The sequence below is a fragment of the Aptenodytes forsteri genome, unplaced genomic scaffold (genome assembly GCF_000699145.1).
Source record: "Aptenodytes forsteri isolate BGI_AS27 unplaced genomic scaffold, ASM69914v1 Scaffold83, whole genome shotgun sequence".
Lineage (NCBI taxonomy): Eukaryota > Metazoa > Chordata > Aves > Sphenisciformes > Spheniscidae > Aptenodytes > Aptenodytes forsteri.
The window spans coordinates 3,935,043-3,946,240 of record NW_008795371.1 but is presented as its reverse complement, the minus strand read 5'-3'; positions in this window follow the sequence as shown (position 1 = coordinate 3,946,240).

Here is an 11,198-nt window from a genome sequence, read left to right as displayed (position 1 = left end):
GAGAAAACATGTGACAGCTGGCAACGGATGCCCAAGATGAGATGAGTGAGGGAGCAGCAAAAAGAAATGACATTGGGAACCACAGGGATGAAGGGCTGTGGGATTCTCTCACCTTCCATGCTGCAGGTAAGTCATAAGAAAAAGCAGGATCAAATTGGCAAGATCTTGTCCATAGGAAAACTTTACCCCCAGGATAATTATAAAGCAAAGCCTGCAGAATCAGAAACATGTACTTACAGAGAAAAAAAGCAAATATTTAACAGGAATAGTGTCCCAGTAAAAATCTACCTTGTTCTAGTAGAGTCCCTTGGTTCCGAATTCTTTTTCTGAATTCATTTCAGCTTTAATGTGTTTATCAACAACGAAGAAGTTGAATGAAATGTTTCCTCCTCTAACAGAAATCTAAACCTAAGCTTAAAGAAAAAAAAAAAAAAAAAGAAAATTTCTGAACTCGGAAAGCAGCATTTCAGTACAAGAATCTGTTTTATTTTTACAGTGCAGTGATTGAAACAATATAGAAATTTAACTTGCAAAACTGAATTTATATCACAATGTCTATCAGAAGGCAATACATATGTGTTGTTTTGTTTTTAATCATAAAATATTTCTCTGGACACCAGAAATTACAAACTCTTAACACTATACACTTCACTTTATTTTAGAGACTAATTCATCATAATTTAAATCTATCTTATAAACAATTTCTTTTAAAAAACATGTGGAAGATAAAAAGAACTCAAGTACTAAGCTCAAGGCCTTGATTATTATTTTCTTTTTTTTAAAACAAAGATATTTTAAGAAATGTATCAAAATGATAACTCTGTGGGTATTATAGCTACTAGTCAGGCTCTGTAACACACTGCTCCACAATTTCACGCAAGTTTGGATTCTCCATCGCAGCTGCTACTCTCTCTTTGTCATTGATTTGCTTGTTGACTGCAAAACATCGCATGAAAGGTGAAGTCAGAAGCAGTTTTCAGTGGTACGTTACACATACTGCATCAGTAACATGACAAATGCTAGCTATCATACTGCAGTGAAGATTTTCCAAACCTAGTGAATGGCCAGCTCAAAGACTGAGAAAATGCTGCTGTACAGTAACAGTACATTGTGTCAATTTTCTTTTCAGGTGGAAGATGTTATTTGCATAATATTCAAAACTGAAATTTGTACAATGGCTGATAAAGCACTGTACAGGCGGACATTTAAGTTGCATGGCCTAGAATAAGAAGGTTATGCCAGACACAATAGAAGGACAACAAGACAAGAAGAATACGAGGGTGCTCAAGAGCCAGTAGTCAAAGGACAGAGGATTAATAGGAAATTGAGAACAAAGCAAATGAAAGCTCAGTCACAAGAAAACAACCATCAGAAACCAAACATTTTCATTACTTTTCCAGTTTAGGGAAAGAATGTAAGATGCACTAATGACATGTCTTGAAATCAAGCGTGAAATTTGTGACAAATTAGTAGTCCAAGTTCTCCAGGTTCAATTTCTAATCAAAAGAAATGATTTTCCCCATACAAAGATGCCTAATGCTTACAAACAAAAAAGCCTGGAACATTGCCTGGACAAAGGCTTTAACAGCTCTTTAAGCCAGTGATTGGCTACAGCCTTGAAAGAATTTTGATGCCCCACAAGTTTTACTTTAAACATTAACCGAGAAACATATTTTTGTTATGATGATGTTAAGATAGCAAGACCAACCAGTCAGAAAGTTCTTCATGTTAATTATTCAGCAGCACAGTAGCAACTTCTTTTGCTATAAACACAACAACATCTGCAAGAACTGTGGGGTTTTTTTTCTAACAGAAAACTAAACCTAAGCTTAAAGAAAAAAAAAAAAAGAAAATTTCTGAACTCGGAAAGCAGCATTTCAGTACAAGAATCTGTTTTATTTTTACAGTGCAGTGATTGAAACAATATAGAAATTTAACTTGCAAAACTGAATTTATATCACAATGTCTATCAGAAGGCAATACATATGTGTTGTTTTGTTTTTAATCATAAAATATTTCTCTGGACACCAGAAATTACAAACTCTTAACACTATACACTTCACTTTATTTTAGAGACTAATTCATCATAATTTAAATCTATCTTATAAACAATTTCTTTTAAAAAACATGTGGAAGATAAAAAGAACTCAAGTACTAAGCTCAAGGCCTTGATTATTATTTTCTTTTTTTTAAAACAAAGATATTTTAAGAAATGTATCAAAATGATAACTCTGTGGGTATTATAGCTACTAGTCAGGCTCTGTAACACACTGCTCCACAATTTCACGCAAGTTTGGATTCTCCATCGCAGCTGCTACTCTCTCTTTGTCATTGATTTGCTTGTTGACTGCAAAACATCGCATGAAAGGTGAAGTCAGAAGCAGTTTTCAGTGGTACTTTACACATACTGCATCAGTAACATGACAAATGCTAGCTATCATACTGCAGTGAAGATTTTCCAAACCTAGTGAATGGCCAGCTCAAAGACTGAGAAAATGCTGCTGTACAGTAACAGTACATTGTGTCAATTTTCTTTTCAGGTGGAAGATGTTATTTGCATAATATTCAAAACTGAAATTTGTACAATGGCTGATAAAGCACTGTACAGGCAGACATTTAAGTTGCATGGCCTAGAATAAGAAGGTTATGCCAGACACAATAGAAGGACAACAAGACAAGAAGAATACGAGGGTGCTCAAGAGCCAGTAGTCAAAGGACAGAGGATTAATAGGAAATTGAGAACAAAGCAAATGAAAGCTCAGTCACAAGAAAACAACCATCAGAAACCAAACATTTTCATTACTTTTCCAGTTTAGGGAAAGAATGTAAGATGCACTAATGACATGTCTTGAAATCAAGCGTGAAATTTGTGACAAATTAGTAGTCCAAGTTCTCCAGGTTCAATTTCTAATCAAAAGAAATGATTTTCCCCATACAAAGATGCCTAATGCTTACAAACAAAAAAGCCTGGAACATTGCCTGGACAAAGGCTTTAACAGCTCTTTAAGCCAGTGATTGGCTACAGCCTTGAAAGAATTTTGATGCCCCACAAGTTTTACTTTAAACATTAACCGAGAAACATATTTTTGTTATGATGATGTTAAGATAGCAAGATCAACCAGTCAGAAAGTTCTTCATGTTAATTATTCAGCAGCACAGTAGCAACTTCTTTTGCTATAAACACAACAACATCTGCAAGAACTGTGGGGTTTTTTTGTTTAAAAAAACAAAACAACAACAAGAAGCATACGTTCACAGTACCAATACAGCTTGTGAAACAGCCTCAACTACATGTTTCATTTTAAAGCTTTAACAGTGTATTCATTTCTGAAAAGGATAGCAAGGTAGGGGAAGAAAAGGACTTCTCAAAACCACAAACACACAGTCTAAAGCTGCACTCATTCATATGCTCTACTTACTGTCTTCTTCAGTGGAATGTGTACCTTCAGATATGTAGATTTCCAGCTAGAGGAGAGATCATTAATGTTAGATGCATACATCAACAGTTGAATATATTCACTACTGGAAGAAAAAAATTTTACAATACACATACAATGCATGTAATTCATACTTTTAAAAATGTTCACCGACAACGAAAGGGGATCAATGACAAGAACTGATCTTAGACTTCACTGCAACACAATCACACGACAATCTCCTCCCCCATTTCACAGAGGTCCCAATAATCCTTCTTCAAAATTGTGGAGGCATTCATTCCTCACTAATATCAACTACTCTTGTGAAAAAGTAATTGCAGTTAGGCTACTAGAAACAGAGTGGAGAATTGGCACTACTTTTCCAACAAGTTCTCTGCAGGCCACAATTCAGGAACAATTTGTTTAAAAGCCACCAGAAATGCAAGTGTCACTTTACAAGCTAAGCACTCTTGAAAAGACATCCTTAGGAATCTCTTCCCAAAAGTTTTGCTCAATGATGAGAATCACAGATATTCTATTTGAAAATGGAAGTGTAATGCAGTATCTATTTCCTGCATGGGAACAAATTGTAAGACTAGAATCTAAACAGACCTAAATCACCTTCATGCATTTAACAGGCCTGGGAAAAACAACAACAAAAAACCCTCACACATGTTGAGTTACAAGGAGATCTCATAAAACTGACGTACCAAAGGAAAACCAAGTAAACACATCCTATGCCTTTTATCTTATCTCACTGAAGCTAAACCTATTTGTTACCATGTGTCCAGCACAACAAATCACTGTCTGCCTAATTTTCTAGAGATGCAAGTCTCACTTTACACTGTTTAACTGGAAAGATGAAGCTAGCAGCTATAAAAACAAAAAAACAACAACAAAATATCAATACCAGAAATCCTAAGCTAATGAATTTATACTTTAAATTATTTCAGGCAAGTTTCTAAACGTCTATAAAAGACTGTATTTGTCATTAAAGGTCTACTCTTAGTTCCTGCTAAGACCCAAACAGCTTTCTTTAAGGATATATTAAACCCCTATTTCCTATATAGTTTCTGACGCACCAGCAGTATAGCCAGGGCTGGCGCCTGTTAGGGACAGTATATTGACCAGGGTCAGGCCCGTATGCCATCTATACAACAGTTCCTAAGACACAGGTCATAAAGAGATTCCCTCAATGCAGTTCCAGTTTTGAATTCTGCAGTTTTTCTAAACTCTAATGAACCTGTTCTGAAGTTTTTACTTCCTAGACGATGCCTACATAAAGTAGTGGAACTCCCCTTAACCGGTTTCTAACTGATGACAGAGTAGTTGTCTTGCTTTCAGGTCACACTCACAGAGGGTTGGTCCACTGGAGACAACTCAGATATTCCAAATGGTACAGCAGAGTCAGTAACTATTAATATTTTATATTTATGATGCTTAGTTATATTGAAATATTGCAGAAGGCCAAATTCATTTTCCCCCGAGGCAAGAGTATGACTTTGATTCTTCGCAGCATTGGACTTGAAAACACCCTCTCTTCCACCAAGCAAGAACCCCAATGACAGCCGGTGAAGAAATCCCTTGAAACACAGCGTACTTCAGAAGTGCAGCAATAAATGGTCTTTTGTAAAGGAAAGGAAGAACCACAGTTATTCACAGATCCCTCCACGTGCTACACTGTACTGCAACATTCAGTCCATAGGCAAATGACAAGCTTTAAAAAGACCCCACCCTTAATCACAGCTTGCAAGTTACTTGATCCTGCAGCATACACTCTTTTAAAAAGAACTTGGCATACATTCATGTAGTTTAAAGCAAGTTCCAGAACAGATACTTTACCTTATGTCTAAAAGGCAAACATCTCTGAAGTTTTATTCTTAAACAAAGGCCTGTTTAAACAAAACAGATAAGAGATTTTCTTGTAAAATTCAAGGTTTGAGGTGCATTTTCAGAGAATCCATATTTAACAATCAAAAAACACCAGTATAATTGACAACCTTTTCCTTTTGTATTCTGAGCAGCACAAGCCACAGAGGAGACTAAATAATTTGCGGTTTGACCCTTTGGATGTAGCTTCTCAGTTAAGCTCGTAACTGCCTTACAAGCTTAGGAGGTCTCTGGTCTCTAAACACCTCCTGGAAACACTAAATGCAAATTCCTCCATTTCCAGCTTTCTTCTATATTTTTGATAGAGCTTCCCGGCTGTCACTGTGGCTGCATCTGTACCGAGAAGAATGCTTGTTTTGTTTTCTAACGTTTGTTAAAAAAATCCAACATAAATTGCTTGAAGAACACAAGCCTGCAATGACTTGGGGGCAATTCAAGCTCATAACTTCACTATTTAATGTCTAACGTACAGACTGAGCAGAGGAGTGTTGCAGTTCATCTTTGGGAGCGAGATCCAGGTTTGGGGACACCCCTACCACTAGCCCATTGCAGTTTCCCCACAAGGCCTGGCTTTGTGATGAGCTACGCACAGACAAAGCCATACCGCAGCCCCCGTTTGTCCTCAGGCTGAGCCAGTGGTAACAGCAATAGAAAATACTCCTCAAAAGAACTACCAGCTTAGCGTACTCTGTACAGATAAGGAAGTTTGGAAAAAAACCTATTTACTGCCTACATTCTTACATATACTACCCAACTATTTAAAACACTTACCATAACCCTTTCCTGTAACAGCATGAGGAACTGTGCTTCAGAGGTCACACAATACTGATAACAACTGCACAATCAAACAGACATCAAAGACCTGGCTGACATTTAAGTGCTGAGAACATGATTAGCATGAAGTTTAAGATTTGACATGTACAACATTGATCCAAAGGTCTGAGCCTTAACCCACTAACCCTCCTAACAGGGTCAAACTATAAATAAATTATTACTGTTTGGCATGCTAATACTTTACTATCTATACTTTACTTTCTACATAAAGCTGAAAAGGTTTATTTGGGCATAAATACATTTACTTCTTCATTAAATTAAAGACATATTTTCCCTTAAATTTTTAAAATAGACTGAGAAATCTTAGTATTCGTATATGCTGGTAAGAGTTGCTAACCTCAGTACATTTAAACAAATAATTTCAGAGATCTCAGACATGATTTTTCAGACCTGATCTCACCACAAATAATAAGGAAGAAAAAAGCAAAATAAGCCAGTGTAGATTCTCATTCAACTTAATTGCTTTCAAACTCCTAACAGTCTGGATTTTTTTTTGTATTCTTGGATTGCATGTGGGTTTTTTGTACATGTGTGGGAATGGAGAACAGTCCATAAGGTAAGGGAAACAATCATAAAGTTTTAACATTTTTTTAAATTTAAGAGCTGACAAAATTTTTAATTTAACATTACCAAAATAATTTGGAAAATATAAAGAAGGAATTCTGTACCACTTCCCAGTAAATTTTTGAGAGCTTCTCTTTGAAGAGTTTCCCTAATTTGATAAAAACAGATGGATGTCTCCACATTTCTTCTGGATTTTGTTTGTTTGTATTGCTAGTAGCGTTCTCAGGATGAAAGTCCTGGTCAAACTGCTGGCAAAGCAATACTGAATTTTAACTAAGACTGATGTTATTCAGACAACTTAAAATTAACTTTATGCTCATTGTTACAGATTTAATTAAACAGAAATCTTACCAATGAGAGTAGCCAAAGAGCAATGAGGTACTGTTGGTGTAAACCTGATGATAACCAGATATTCATCTTCACCTATCTCATGCACTTCAACACAGCTTTCTGTTACCACTTCCAGTTCTTCTAAAGTATTAGGTTTCTCCGGGTCCCGGATAGTACGGATTATATCTAAAGCAGAAGACAAGTGACCAACAATAAAGTACCTTTCCTGAATTTAATAAAAGGTACTTTTATTAGAAACCATCTTCCCAGCATTGTTTATTTTGCTCCTCTTCAGAAAAGGCAGAGCTGTAAATATCAGTGATACATTATCTCACAAATTGCTTCAGAACTGGGCAAATTGAGGCATTTATTGTGCACGTATTTTTCACATTCCAGTTCTAAACTTGCTATTATTTTTACAATCCCGTTACAATAAATAGAAATCAAAACATGCCTATTAAAGGGTATGTATTACCTTCGGAACTACAGGTAATTTAATATTAGCCTATCCAAAAGACATACATAGAGGTAGTATTTCAGAGAGGTTTGCTTGCCTTTCAGGTTTTTCAAAATCTAACTTATTAGCAAGACAAGCCAGATTTCCTTCTCAACTTCTCTCCACTTCCCAGCCTGGGCCTCACAGATAAGATTTTGAAGCCATCTTAAGGAAAGCCAATACAAAAATAATGCACTAATCTATATTCATCTGTAACAATGGTCACTTCCGTAGCTTGTAAAATGTGGAGATCAACTAGTTTTAATATACCTGTACAGAAAATGATAAGCAGCATTGCCTTTTATAGAAGCAACGTGTTCTGGATTAGCTTAAGGAGGTTTCATCACACAATGAAAGAGAATTACATTTATTATTGCTTTTTCCATAGAGCAAAAAGTTTTAAAGTAATATTCAAAAGGTACAACATTTGATTATAGGGCACTGAAAAACAATGCACAACAGAGTGTATGAACTCAGTAAATTTTCTAAAAGCCTGAAAAAGTAAGTCTCTGCATTTCAATCTATTTGCTGAGTAATGGTAGCATAGAAGGAAAGGCAATGAGATCTCTAGCCTATTCACATCTGTGCCACGTACACGGCATAACTTGAAGAGACACTAATTTTGACAGCGAAGGCCAAATCTAGGAAGTTCACAGCTGTCACCTCTCACTCGCTTCTGCCTTGTATGGAGTCGTTTGGCCCTTAGAAATGCAAGTACAAGCATTTCTGGTATAAATAAGGTAACTAAAGGGATACAGGTTAAGATCACTTAAAAAAAAAAACAGGTTAAAAAAAAGAATGGGGAGGTATTTTTAGCTAGCTGTAGTGATTTTCTTTTTAGTGTAGCCCTACCAATAGCTCTACTACAATAGCTAACTGAATTGCGAAAGCAAATGTGACACCAGCCTTCGCTACAGCAAATTACTTCAGTCTATCTTCACGTACAGACAGACCCACCCAGCTCTTAACTAGAGAGCTGCAAAGTTGCTTTCAGTGCATTCCTGCCATTAAGCTGATAGGCCCAGCCTCTCAGCAGGCACCACAGGCATAGCAATATGGCACTAATATTGCTATATTTTTTCCAGGCAGGAAGGAAGCAGGCAGCCAGCGGGCAGGAACGGTAGTTCATGTCTGTCTGGACTCCATCCATGCAGGCATGCCCTAAAGTCTCTGACCTGTGAGGGAGGAAGAGACTTATATCTGTACAGTTGTAGAAGCTTTCACTCCTGGTACTCACCTCACCTTCTCAGAACCTCTCACCCTCCTGCAAGGGCTACTCAAATTGCTCTCAAAACCTAGGTAATCCTTTCAGCAGGGCTGGGAAATGCTTGCTGTCCAAAGTAAGCTGTCATCACTCATACCATAAAACAGAATTTGGGATCAATGAGAGAACTTAGCCCCATTCCCTAATTTCCAGGGAAGCAGACAATTGCTTGAACCATTCGGAAGCCCCCAGCCTCTGTTTCTCTGTCTACATCATAAGGATGTGATGCTGCTGAATTACAAAACTAGAAGACACAGTAGATGCCACAAGGCTATTTGTTCTGTGTTCCCAAAGAATTGCTACCTGTCCTCTCAGTCACATTAGGGATCATGATGGTAACAAGCCAACAAACTGTCTAGCTTTATTAGAATGTTTTCCAGCAAAAAGATTAATAGTCTCATTTGTCAGACCGCTAAAAAGTATTTTCACCTTTTTTCCATTGTTCCGTCTCTATTATCACTTTTTGCTTAAAGTCTAGCCAAACAAGCCATCTCAATGAAAACAGAAAGACTACTTAAAGAAAATGTTTTTGATCCTGCAACATCTAATCCCATTTGATTTTAAGCAGGGGAATTCTCACTGAAATGACTTTTGATGTTTTATCCATAATAATAATAGTTCAGTTCCAGGGAAGCAGACAATTGCTTGAACCATTCGGAAGCCCCTAGCCTCTATTTCTCTGTCTACATCATAAGGATGTGATGCTGCTGAATTACAAAACTAGAAGACACAGTAGATGCCACAAGGCTATTTGTTCTGTGTTCCCAAAGAATTGCTACCTGTCCTCTCAGTCACATTAGGGATCATGATGGTAACAAGCCAACAAACTGTCTAGCTTTATTAGAATGTTTTCCAGCAAAAAGATTAATAGTCTCATTTGTCAGACCGCTAAAAAGTATTTTCACCTTTTTTCCATTGTTCCGTCTCTATTATCACTTTTTGCTTAAAGTCTAGCCAAACAAGCCATCTCAATGAAAACAGAAAGACTACTTAAAGAAAATGTTTTTGATCCTGCAACATCTAATCCCATTTGATTTTAAGCAGGGGAATTCTCACTGAAATGACTTTTGATGTTTTATCCATAATAATAGAATAGTTCAGTTGGAAGGGACCTACAACGATCATCTAGTCCAACTGAAATTACTTCATATATACATACTACAGAAGTATCTTCACATACACATTTCCTTGTAATTTCTGACACATTTCTTCCTCTATTTTTAAATTTTATCCTCTTTCTATGTGAAAAGGCCCACCTGAAGAAATCAATTACTTCACCAAGCAGTGAGAGGAACACTGAAGTTGATTTAGTTCAGCAGTACTTCATGGACGTCTCTGGTCTTTTAAATCTAAGTTTTACACAGACAGATGCTTTAGTTCTGCAAAGATCATGCACAGACATAACCCTATGGATATACTGAAATCAACAGGTCTGCTTGCATGCTTAAGGTTCACAACCTAAGTTATCACTTAGAACCCCTGATGTTTTAAAGTACCTATATTTAAACATCACTCAAGTTTTTAAATTGAGTTTGTTTGACATTGTTTCCTCTTTTATTCTTTTTAGATAAAACTGTGCACAGTGCTGCATAAAATTGTCACACTACTTCTAATTGCCTATAAAATAACAGTGCCCTGAAGCTTGAAAATGTTTTTGGAATCCTCTAAGATCCTACATGCAGCATTTCCAGAGGTGAAATCTCTCCATATTTTACAAAAACCTCAGTCATTCAGTAACAGAAATCTCCATTTTGCTGGACTACCTGGCTGACCTTTCTGGAATTACTTGCCTTTCCAGGTGTGTCCAGCTCCTCTTCTGTCTAAGGTGATGAAACACTAAGGTAACTCCCCCCCAACACAGGGACTGAGCAAGCCCAGCAGCAGTCCAGCCCCTTTCCCACACTCTCAAGAGCTGGCAAGCAGCAACATCACCCACCAGTCAAGCGGTGCATTAAGAAAGTTCTCTCAGTGCACTCCTTGCTCAGGATCCTAACTAACAGTGACCATGGCACACGCCCCATCCCAAGGTCACAGTATCCACCCCATCTCCAGACACAGCCTGGGGCTGGCGGTGTGGTTGGGGAAAGCTAGCAGGCACCCAAGAGAAGCCCTCACCCTTCCCTTAACATTTCCTGGACTCTCCAGCACCCCAAGGTGCTCCCTCCCCACCCTACATCCCTGGCAGTGATTCCAGCTCTCAAGTAAGCCAAATACACTTCCTTCCTGCCCCACACCAAGAGCACACACACACACACACTCCTTCACTCCAGCCCCCCAGGGACCCCGCAGGAGTGCTCCCACACACTCAACCCCAGGACACAGCTCTCGGCCCCCCACAAAGGCTGGGCAGGGCCTGGTTTCCCCCACCTCACACCCCCCAAGGGCACAGCACCAGTCCCCAGGG